Source organism: Chanodichthys erythropterus, chromosome 4, assembly GCF_024489055.1.
Source record: "Chanodichthys erythropterus isolate Z2021 chromosome 4, ASM2448905v1, whole genome shotgun sequence".
NCBI lineage: Eukaryota > Metazoa > Chordata > Actinopteri > Cypriniformes > Xenocyprididae > Chanodichthys > Chanodichthys erythropterus.
Window position 1 is genome coordinate 3,015,232 of NC_090224.1, and position 12,813 is coordinate 3,028,044.

At 37.0% G+C, this 12,813-nt stretch overlaps 1 protein-coding gene across 4 annotated transcripts in view; it reads left to right on the forward strand.

Annotated features, from left to right (window-relative positions):
• Positions 1-247: 247 nt before the first annotated feature.
• Positions 248-12,813, forward strand: part of clocka (clock circadian regulator a) — an 81,998-nt gene continuing 69,432 nt past the window's right edge. For 3 of the 4 annotated variants that reach the window (XM_067383659.1, XM_067383662.1, XM_067383663.1), the window contains exon 1: positions 248-352. The gene's annotated coding sequence lies outside the window, so the exon portion shown is untranslated. Of the gene's footprint in view, positions 353-8,899; positions 8,962-12,813 lie in introns of those variants that run through there. The other variant, XM_067383660.1, reaches the window with a different exon arrangement.

Below are 12,813 nucleotides of genomic sequence, written 5' to 3' on the forward strand. Positions count from 1 at the left end.
ATATATATATATATATATATATATATATATATATATATATATATATATATATATATAAATATATATATATAATTGAATAACCGTTCTGTTTCTTGTTTATGAATTGTATTCTTTACAATGACAAGCAATTAAAAAAAAAAAAACTCTCATAGATGCTCGTATGCAATCTAGCAGCCAGGTCTTGCTGTGTGTTGCCAGATTGTGTGGGATTCTTCTATAGTCGTACTGCGCATGCGCATGGGAAGCCTAGGGTAGGCCCTGCTGTTTTTCTAACTCTAGTTCAATCCTACACTGCCGTCTCAACCAAAACAAGGCGCAAGAAAATCCCCCTCCTGGACGGCAAATAACCGAGGTAAGGGAACAAGCGGGTTTTCAAGATAGCATTATTTTGAGAAAGCGCAGCGGAACTCCAGTGTCGCATTTGTGTCGGATTTGTTACAAGGGTACTTGCGGTGAAAATACGGTGGTGTGTTTTTTAATGCTTGCCTGAGAAGAATCCGAAGGCCCGGTGACCCACATTTGTAGTGAGACAAGGGGAGTGTACGATGTTGCGCTGCCAAATGTTCGCAACCGATTTAAAGCCCGGACATCTCTTATGCATCGCATGATTTAGTCCCTGCAGACGCTATATCTTTGTGGCTTCACATTTTAAACTTTGTTACTATATTTATCAGTTATGCACGCATAACCCCTGTTTATACTACTGATGACGCGCGTTTGTCACACTGTAAACTCGCGCTTCTTCAGGTCATATTTTAATCTGTACTTAAATGAGCAAATCAATGAAATAAATCACTCTGAGCGAGCGGTCGTGTGAATATCTGACTGTAATCGTGTGTTGTTTATTTAACTCTGCAACCGGACGCTTTCGCCGGGATTGCGACTCGGAGGATGGGAATTAAATCCAATTTAACCTGACCATTTTATCGCGGCTCTAGCAGAGCAACCTGTAGCGAGCTCGGCTCGATAGATAGATAGATACACCGTCCTTTTACTAACCACAGCCTGGAGTAACCAGCCGCACACAGGATTAGTTCACATCTCGGAGATTTCGCTATTATTTATCGCAGCTTCGCACATCGTTCGACTGTTTAATTATCATGAGACCGGGGGCGAAGCGACAAAAAAGAAGATAGGACCGGTAATTAAGTGCTTTTATTTAAACGGGTCGTGCACATTTCTGCGTGTATGTTTCTGTTAGGGCTTTGAGTTTTACGAGAATAAGAGTCAAATCTAGGCTATATATCCACTGACAGCGACTAAGAGGTGTTTCGGCTTCTCTGTGAAGGTGAATTAGGGTTATTCGGCGTTGAAGATGCAGGCTATATCTCTTATGGACTGTACTTGAACTGATTACCCGCGTTTCATTTTATATTTGGTGTATCACATGTGTTTAAGCGAATATGATTGTTGGTATAGCTTAATTGTTGTAACACAAAAACGCCTTGCTGTGTCCTATAACGGCGCATGCCTAAATGCCTAAAATGTTGTCTTGGTTGACAGCTGTCTAGGTTTTGTCTGTTTCACATATTTCCGCACACAACTAGCTCTAATGAACTGATTAATGATTTTTAAATTGAATTAGGCGTTTTCCACTTCCTCAGTTGTAATGTCCATACACGTTAAATGTGACGTCGGGGAAGTCTTAGGCTAGTTCTGGAATATTAATTAGGTTATGCACAAATATGTAGGCTATTTACACAGTTGTAACACTAAATAAAAATTGATGTCGGTAGCAGAATATTTGCTCATTGCAATTAAAATTAGATATTACATTACGCATAACCCCTGTTGAGTGATGCTGGGTTCAAATCAACCCAAGTTGGGTTGAAAATGGACAAACCCATGCAGAGATTGGGTTAAATGTTTGGCCAACCTGCTGGGTAGTTTTATTTAACTCCACTATTGTTTAAAAATAAATTACTGTATTGCTTGCTTAAAATGAACCCAAGATATGTTGGAAATTAACATTTATTAATATGTTTAATAAATGAACATTTATTAATAAGTTCAAAGATTAATAATTAAACAAATTTGCATTTCTTAAATTTGTTGCAGTTTTTCCGATGTAAAATAATTCTTATCTCATCAGAATTTTTTTTTTTTTTTTTTGCTGAATAATTTGATTACTTCATTCCCATATTTCCCACTGTTGGTTCTGGAATTTTGTAGATCAGTGGATACATCCATGGCGCAGCATTTAAAGACAAAATATTGACCACTGGCAACATTTTCACTATGAGTTCAAGAGGTTTGGTGTTCTAATATTTCCTAATATAAATATATTCTTCCAAAAGTGCCAGTGTATAGCAGTGCTTATATGTCAGGATTTTAATAGGAGATTTGTCCCACCTGGCACCGTTAATTGCACCTTTGTTTTTAGTTTGGCTCTGAATAAGGTGTGTTAGTTTATCACCCAGCATTTCTTATCTAAAAAGGTTGTGTGTACACGTGAGTTACGAATAACACTCTGTAAGCACGATGGCCACATTATCCCAATAAAAGGAATCCTAGAAAACAGGTTGTTTTTCACCTTCACAATGTTGATCAATACCAGTCCTTCACTTTAAGATTGAAGTGGAGAATGTTTTTTGGTAAAAGCAGTAATGAAATTATTCCCCTTAATAAAATGCACCTTAATAACCATTGATTTTTACAAAAATAATACTACAATTTTTACTGTAATGGGAAATTAATATCAGATCTTCTTTGGACAGTGTAAGAAATGCATTTTTTATGCTAGTGGTAAGGCACTTATTCTATTTGGCTAACTATTGTTTTGTGTGAAACTAAGTGATGCCTTCTTCCTGTGATTGATTTTCTGTGACTGTGGTTTATTTGTATATCCCCATTGTAAGAACCTTTATGTAGTTCGAACAAGTTCAGTTAGTAATTGAATTGCTCATCAATTTAGTGTCTATGAGGGCATTCAGGGACAAGTCACCTGCATTGTCGCCCCAGCAAAGTCATGCCCATCTGACTTAACAGGTTTGGCTGATATCGCTTTTGACAGCATGTGCAAATATCACAACCTTGCACCCTACTGTATCACATCTGCAAGTGTGTCGCTTTGGCTGAATTGCTAGTTTACAAGACCGAACCAATCTCTGGGTTTGTTTTATGTACTAAAGGTATGCCTGTCAAAGTGTAAGGTCAAGAATATTAATAAGAAATAAATGAGGTGTGTGTTTTTATGTTTAGTATATAAACTGTAATTTAGGAAGGAAAGGCCGTGTGGAGAGCAGATGAGTCAGTGCAGGTCACTGAGTGCATAATTCGTATAAAGACCTTTAAGTGGTTTGGTTTGCCACTGTGCCCTCTTGAAGTCTTGTATCATTTGACACTGTTTGCTGAGGTTAGTCTAGAACTGTGGCTTTCAAGGATTCCGTGTGGTTTTTGAGTTGATTTGCTGACAAAAAAAGACACAAAAACACCAACATTAAGTCATTGTTGCGAGTTGATCAACTCAAAGAGATGGTTTACCCCAAAAAATGAAACACGCCCTTGTGTCGTTCCAAACCTGTATGAATTTCTTTCTTCTGTGAAACATGAGAAATTCTAGTTGTTGTTCTTTTTGTCCGTATATGGGAGTCAGTAGTGACCAAAACTGTTTGGTGACCAACATTCTTCAAAATATTGCCTTTTATACTCCACAGAAGAAAGAAAGTCACACAGTTTTGGAACAAGTAAATAATGATAGAATTTTTTTTGTGTGTGTGTGTGTGTGTGTGTGTGTGTGTGTGTGTGAGCTATTCCTTTAACCGAATGCATTAACATTAATGTTGTTTTAAAGCGTTTGTCATCTCACTTCAATCCAGTTCTTAGCTATAGTGACTCACTAACAGTTGGCTCATTTGGGTTCATTAGCTAAAAGTAACTGTCTAGTTCATTTAAATTTAAATTCAAACAGAACAACAGACTGGCAAAATTATGTATTCATAACAAAGGATGGAGATTAAGAGAGATAATTAGTGTAATTTGTCTACTACTTAAAATTGTTATTCATAGATTTTGGGCATTAGGTGGTCTGCCAAATATGGCCTTCCAAAATTTGAGAGCTGGCCTAGAATGATAGAAATAAAACACACAAATTTTAAATCATTCAGCATTCTTCTAATTTGGCTTAAATGAAAGTCAAAAATGTGTTTATTAAAGAAGGAAAATACATTAAAAGTGGAAGTTTTGATCAGAATCATTTGAGATGAATGTTTACTGTTACTCATTATGAAGAACTTATCAAACAAACAAGACTTTGAAATAAAATCAGGTAGTCCTGTGCACAATGCTGATCTAAGTTTTCCTGTTACAATATTGTTTAATGCCTGCAAAATCATAGTTAATGTTTTGCTTTTGTGAGTAAGTCTTTATAATACTGGGAAAAGTGTTATGGACGATGAACTCTGTGGTTTAGGTTATGGAGCCTGGGCATAAAAGCAACCATTGTAGTATAGCAGGACCCATCCATACGGAGAGGCCAGTGTGCCCTGGTAGGGCTCTTAAAGCCTTGTTGTTCTGGTCAGTTGGTCTTGAGGGCAGGGTCACACTTTCTGATGTCCAAGGAGCATCACATTGGTTAAATGTTCACATGTAAAGAATAATCTACAAACTGTTGTTCAAATTGTCAAAAATAAATGTGAAGTAATAGTGACAAACACTATTATGTGTTTAGTGTTTAATTTATATTGGGTAGTAAGGATTACTTTTACAAGTTGCAAAATCTGTCTAAAGTAATAAAGTTCGGGGTCAGTTATTTATTTATTTATTTTTAAAGAAATAAACACCTTTTATTTAGCAAAGATTCATGAAACTGATCAAAAGTGACAGTAAAGTAGGGCTGTCAAATGATTAATCGAGATTAATCGCATACAAAATAAAAGTTTGAGTTTGCCTAATATATGTGTGTAAATAATATGTATATATAAATACACACAAATTAATGTATATATTTAAGAGAAATGTTATTTATGTACAAAAAATGTATTTATATATAATAATATAAATAATTATATAAAAATATAAATAAATAAATACATATACTTGTAAATATTTCTCAAATATATACATGGATGTGTTTGTATTTATATATACATAATAATTACACACAGTACACCCACATATATTAGGCAAACTCAAACTTTTATTTTGTATACGATTAATCGTGATTAATCGTTTGACAGCCCTACAGTTAAGACATTTATAATGTTAAAAAAGATTTCTATTTAAAAAAAATGCTGTTCTTTCTAATCATCAAAGAATCCTGAAAATTTGTTTTATCACAATTTCCAGAAAAATATTAAGCACAACCATTTCAACATTGATAATAATTAAGAAATATTTCTTGAGCAGCAAATCAGCATATTTTCTGAAGGATCATGTGCTGAATATTCAGCTTTGTCTTCACAGGAATATCTAAAATAGTTATTTTAAATTGTAATAATGTTTCAGAGTACTGTATTTCTGATTAAGTAAATGCAGCCTTAACGTGTATAAGAGACTTCTTTCAAAAATCTTAGAAAAACCCCAAACTTTTGAACTTTTGTTTATGTAGTGAGATGCTGTGGTTTGATTTCTCGTCCAAACATGAAACATAAATTCCTTAAAAACATAAACTTCTGGCCACCCAGCAATTGTCAAAGAGCACAACAACAGATCTTGATGAACCTATTTGATCTGCAAAAATACTTTGTTTTACTTGGAAGGCATTACAGAATACGCAGTCACTGACGCAATGCCGTTCTGAAATTGTCAGCTCTATTCAAACACTTGATTCAGGCTTTTAATTAAAGTGCGTTTATGGAGCCGTTTACGTCTGGTCAATACTGTGTTCAATAATAAAATACAGGGAATGTAGCAGAAAATAATGTTTTACAGGTTTGATTAACATTATAATTCAAATTTCCTGATAATTTTCTCACCCCCATGTCATCCAAGATGTTCATGTCTTTCTTTCTTCAGTTGAAAAGAAATTAAGGTTTTTGAGGAAAACGTTCTAGGATTTTTCTCCATATAGTGGACTTCACTGACAATGGTTTGAAGGTCCAAATTGCAGTTTCAGTGCAGCTTCAAAGGGCTCTACACGATCTTAGCCTAGAAATAAGGGTCTTGTCTAGTGAAACGATCAGTCATTTTCTAAAAAAAAATAAAAATGTAAATACTTTTTTAAAGGTGCCCTAGAATCAAAAATTTAATTTACCTCAGCATAGTTAAATAACAAGAGTTCAGTACATGGAAATGACATACAGTGAGTCTCAAACTCCATTGTTTCCTCCTTCTTATATAAATCTCATTTGTTTAAAAGACCTCCGAAGAACATGCAAATCTCAACACTGACTGTTACGTAACAGTCGGGATCATTAATATGTATGACCCCAGTATTTGTCCATGTTCAAGGCATTCAAGCCAGTATTAACGTCTGGAGCTGCACAGCAGAATCAGACTAGGTAAGCAAGCAAGAACAACAGCGAAAAATGGCAGATGGAGCAATAATAACTGACATGATCCATGATAACATGATATTTTTTAGTGATATTTGTAAATTGTCTTTCTAAATGTTTCGTTAGCATTTTTTAGACTGCAAGTTTTAAACACTTGCAGTCTGTATAATTCATAAACACAACTTCATTCTTTATAAATCTCTCCAACAGTGTAGCATTAGCCCGTTAGCCACAGAGCATCATAGCCTCAAACTCATTCAGAATCAAATGTAAACATCCAAATAAATACCATACTTACGCGATTAGACATATTGCATGACGAACACTTTGTAAAGACCCATTTTGAGGGTTATATTAGCTGTGTGAACTGTGTTTATGCTGTTTAAGGCAAGCGCGAGCTCCGGGGGAGGGGAGCTTGAGGAATTAAAGGGGCAGCAGCCTGAATCGGCACATAGTTAATGATGCCCCAAAATAAAAAAAATCTATGGGGTATTTTGAGCTGAAACTTCACAGACACATTCAGGGGACACCTTAGGCTTATATTACATCTTTTAAAAAGATGTTCTACGGCACCTTTAACTACAAATGCTCTTCTTGCGCTGCTCTGCGATCCGCCACACAATCGTAATCACGTTGGAAAGGTCACATGTAATTCTGAAGTGAACTAATCCTGTAACAAATTGAACCTTAGTGTTGTCAAAATGTCTGAAAATAGATGAAGACCTTTTAAATTAAGCAATGTGGTGCATCTTACTTTCTCAATTTGTGTAAATGGCTTTTAAAGTTAAAGAGGATCAGAGATATGGAGGCTGACAAGTGCCAAGGCAAAGCCTCAAACTGTATCACTTCCTGTTTGGTCGTGGCTGTAGAATGGGGCGACCAATGGCAGTAATAACATTACATATCTCATGTTATTTCTTCTATTACCTTGAAGCTTTTTTTCTCTTTGTGCCTTCTGTTTATTTATAGACACATTTGTTTGTGTACTTTGGCCACTTGTTAACAATGTTAATTGTGTTATATTTATGCACATTATGATTGTGAGGTCTTTAACCGGCAGATCTCTAATGTTTGCTTTCCTTTTGAGAATGATTTTGGGTCAAGAGGCCATCTGAGCTCTTGTTCTCTAGCATGCCGCCATTTCATAAGACTCTCTTGAGATTGTCTCTCCTGCCAACCAAATTACATTTAGTTCACCCCACATAGATACCAAACCCTCAAAGAAAAATTTACTTTCCATTTAGAGATCTTCAAATGTCTAGTGCCCATATCCGATCAACTTATGTCAGACAGAGAGCGATGGAAATGATAGTTTCTGTTCAATTCAGCTTTTGTGTTTTGAGGACATGTGACAGTATTGGAGGCTTGTTTTCCGTAGTGCTTCCCATTCCCTGGCAGCTGATGCGTTTAATTTCCGATCTGTTCAGAAAAATAAAATTTCCACTCATGGTAATATTTTTGGGTGGTCCAAGGCAGGCAGGAATTCCCTGGCATTTTAGTTTTTCCGCAATTATTCTCATTGTGCTTTAAGGGATGAAACTGGAGTTGATATCTGTTCAGTTTGGCAGTCTCAGTGGGATGCTAGGACCCGGTGCTGGGTGCCAGCCTTGTGTCCAGAGGGACATGTGACTGCATTGTGGGAGAGTGGGTTGGAGTGACGAGTCCTTTTGGATGCCCTGAGCTCTCAACATCCACCCACTCCACAGTCCACCCAAACCCGCATGTATGCATGCCTCCATCTGCTCGCTCTACACTCTCATGCTCTGTGTTTTGCATTGGACTCTGCTTCAAAAGACTGTGTTGTGTGTAAGATCAGAAGCATGTTACGAATAAAGTCACCATGAAATTTTATGGAATATTGCAGTATTATAAATTATTAAGGGTGTGACGTGACAGTTAGCTCATAGTTTTTAAGAAATCTTCAATGATGAAATGCATGACTAGAAAAATAGTCTGCAGGTGCATTTGAAATGGTTCAACTAATCATCTTGTAATGAATGTCATTCCAGTTCTGCTTTCTGAGTATGAATTATCATATGCAATAAAAGACAACAATACTAAAGCACTGTAATAGGTTTCGCTCAAACTCAACTGACTGGCTTCTCTCCTGTATGATTTCATATCAGTCTCTTCAGACCTTAGAACTGTACATGATTTATGAGCTTCTACAACTTTTGACCTCCTAACTGTACTCCTTTCCACAAATTGAACTTAGAAATAAAAACAGTAGAATAAAATTAAAAGTACCATCGAATGAAAAATGTAATTTACCTTGGCATAGATGAATAACAAGAGTTCAGTACATGAAAATGACATACAGTGAGTCTCAAACTCCATTGTTTCCTCCTTCTTATATAAATCTCATTTGTTTAAAAGACCTCCGAAGAACAGGCGAATCTCAACATAACACCGACTGTTACGTAACAGTCGGGGTGTACGCCCCCAATATTTGCATATGCCAACCCATATTCAAAGCATTAGACAAGGGCAAAATGTCTGGATGTGCACAGCTGAATCATCAGACTAGGTAAGCAAGCAAGGATAATAGTGAAAAATGGCAGATGGTAACTGACATGATCAATGATATCATGATATTTTCAGTGATATTTGTAAATTGTCTTTCTAAATGTTTCGTAAGCATGTTGCTAATGTACTGTTAAATGTGGTTAAAGTTACCATCGTTTCTTACTGTATTCACTGTAACACTTGCAGTCTGTATAATTCATAAACACAACTTCATTCTTTATAAATCTCTCCAACAGTGTGTAATGTTAGCTTTAGCCACGGAGCATACTCTCAAACTCATTCAAAATCAAATGTAAACATCCAAATAAAAACTATACTCACAGGAATCGATGTATGCATGACACACACTTTATAAAGATTCTTTTTCAGGGTTATATTAGCTGTGTGAACTTTGTGTTTGCTGTTTAAGGCAGTCGAGAGCTCGCGGGGGCAGGGAGCGGGAGATTTAAAGGAGCTGCGCGCTTAATCGGTGCATATGTAATTATGGCTCAAAATAGGCAGTTAAAAAAATGAATTTAAAAAAATCTAGGGTATTTTGAGCTGAAACTTCACAGACACGTTCAGGGGACAACTTAGACTTATATTACATCTTTTGAAAAGGGGTTCTAGGGTACCTTTTAATAAAAGTTTTCTTTTAGTCTTATTTAATGTAAAAATAAGTGCAAACATATTCAAAGTGCAAATAGAGATCTAATTTTTCTATAAGTATGATGCAGAGCTGAGAGTTGGTTACAATTACACACAGCCGAGCCCAGCCTAAGATAGCTTTCATACTGGGAGATATTTGCATGCAACAGGGAGCCGCTTTCAAAACGTGGGGTATTGAAATCATGCTCATGTTTTACTTTTGCTTTCGTGATCGTGTGTACTCTATGAATGGGGAGCGGCGGCGCTGAGTTCAAATTCTACTAGACATTTATCAGGTGCGTTTTGCAACAAATCCTCCGCCATGATCTTGTCAGTCATCTCTCATCATGTTACCAGTGAACTCTGATTCCTGCTGCACTACATACAGCTCTGCTGCTCGTGGTTTTTATTTTTATAAAACGCAAAATGACATTGGAGGCGAAATGTAAATGTATCGGTGACATATCCTTCTATCCTAAATTCACCCTCACACTCCATCATGGCAGTAGGCTATCTCGAGACTGCTTTTAACCTCGATGAAAAATCTCGGCACATGAGATCTCGTCACACCCCTATAAATGATTTATCTGTGCACATCATTATTTTTTTTTTAAAGTTCATGTCCCCTCGTGATCTGTAATTAAAATTACTTACATGTTTATCGGCGTGAGGGCGGGACAACCTTCCACTCACATGAGATTGCGACTATAGGCAGGAACACTCCAAGCCGACGGTCGGCCGTCGGGCAGTTTTTCTTCGCCGGCCGACCATGTTTTCTCAGTGTGTTCCGCTCTGTCGGCTGAAGTTGGTCGGCTTTTTTTCAGTGCCCAAGGAAGTCGACCGGAAGTTGAAGTCGGCCACGTGCCGCCATCTTGTAGCAGAACGTCACTTGCGTTAGCATCCCCATTGACTCCTATTCATTTTTGCGTCACTTTGACAGTGAATAACTTTACATCTGAGGCGTTTAAAGACTCCATTTGTCCATTATTTATTTCCAAAGATACACGACAATGTATAAAGGGCTCCATTACCTTCTATGTTACATTATGGCCCCGTAGAAACAGTTTTTGTAAAAATAGGCTAACGATTGCGTCATAACCACTCGACTCTCTGTCGCACAGTAGAGAAATTACCATACAGACAGGAGGAGAAGCTCGCAGACAATCGGGGAGATTATCTTAATATGGCGTACTGGCGTTACATTTTAAAATACTATACAAAATAATTAATCAGAATACTTACTCCTGCTCACTCACGCCAAATAACTCCCCGCTCAAGCTCGCCGTCTCTGCAAGATTAACGATGGCAGTTTGCACGCACAGCTACTAGAAGATTTACATCTGTCAGACAGGTTGCGGACGTCATCAAACTAGTTTGAGTCTGCGCATCAGAAACGGAAGTGCTAAAAATCGTTAAAAATGGGCTTCACTTGACTCAATTGAGTTCCAATGGGGTCACTGTGTCTATTTCTTTTACTGTCTATGCTTTTTTTCAGCCGATTCGACATGTTGAATTGGCGTTGGAGCTCGTCGGTCCGTCGGGCCATCTGATCATTCTGATTGGCTGTTCAGATACTGCCGCCTGCTGGTTCGCAAAGGCATTTCATCTCACGCAGGCACAGAACTGACATGCTACTTGGTCGCAGTCTGCTTTCGTCGTCACTAGTTCGTCGGTGTCGGCTTGGTGTTTTCTGGCCTTATAGCAAACTGCAATGATCTAATAATCCAATCAATTCCCAATGGAGAGAACCAAGTCCTGCCCTACATTTTTTCTTGTGCGAGAAGCTGTTTTCATAATATATACATCACAATACGTAAACAGTCATTCCGAGTTTAAACTTTGTTTAAACTTCATTTTTTTTTCCGAACTATTGACTTTTTTTGATTGTTTTTTGCCACTTAGCACATTAATTACAAATTTATTACAAATTAATTACAAATTAGAAGCCCCAAAAACAATGTTTACAATGATTTCTTCCTTGTTAAATTTATTTCCTGGTTACATTTGAATTATAGTCAGGTTAATGGCTCAATAAAGCAGTTTTATCTTTGTTATTCTAAATTTGATGCATGGCTGCTTTTTTAGTTCCCTATAAGCAATTGTTTGAATTATCAGTTGGCAAGGATCCATCACCTACAAAGCCCAAATGCTTGTAAATTAAAGATGGCATATTGCAGAGAAATATAGAGTCAAGTGTTTTCATCAATTTGGGTCATTGTTGGTTTGCCAGCTAGAGTTTTTTTTCTTTTACACTTTGACTTTCTGTCGTTTGAAGACAAAATTAATTTTTGATGATGGGAATATTGCAAGCATTTAGCATTCGTGCATATTCATGTTAGGAATTCAAGAGCTAAAAATGAATTGTGAGCATTGAAGGAGTCACTTCCCTATTGATGTGAATCGTAGTTGTTTTGTGAGTGTAAACAGGAGTGAAACCACCTGGGTAGTGAGCAGTGTCGTTAGAAAAGTCTTTCATTTAAAATTCACTTAATACTAGATGCTTACATTTTTTCATTTGTAAGGCACTTTTCGAAATCTCAATGTCCTATAGTGCACATACAGTCCTATAGTGTATACAGCTTTAAACAAAATTTTTATTGATAGCTTCCCATTAGTTGCTAAGCTATATCTAATGTGTTTGGAGAGGTTTGCTAGGCCATACATCTAGTTGTTATGGTGTTGGTAGGTGGTTTCTGAGGAGTTGCGAGTGGTTGTTGTTAGGCATGGTGTTGCTAAATAGTCACTTATTTTGACTAAATTTCAAAAGCCCTGGCTTACATTGATTTTTTTTATTCTTCTGGTCAAGAACTGCCTACTTAGATAAGAAGAGCTCAAACATAGGGCCGGCTTTTAAAATAGATTGTACCACAATAATTGATGTCCATGGAAAAAAACATAAGTAATAACGCAACTGTGTTATTATCTGATGTTTTTAGTGTCTCAGAGCAACTCGGTTCGCAGTACATGCTGCTCGATGCAAACACATCTCTGCATCTGCTCTGAGTTTGGGTCACTTATAACGTGCATTTGGTGCAACATGTTTCAACCATCTTCCCATAATTGTAATGAGAAGTGCTTATAAACCTGCTGTTGTCAACAAAAGAGAAACTTTAAAGGCTAATTCACACTGCACCAATGCCGGTCAACGGCAATGGAGATGTTTGTCGGGATTTGTCAGATCAGTGTGTTACCCCTGTCTGTGTCAGTTGCCACTGGTCGGCACGTG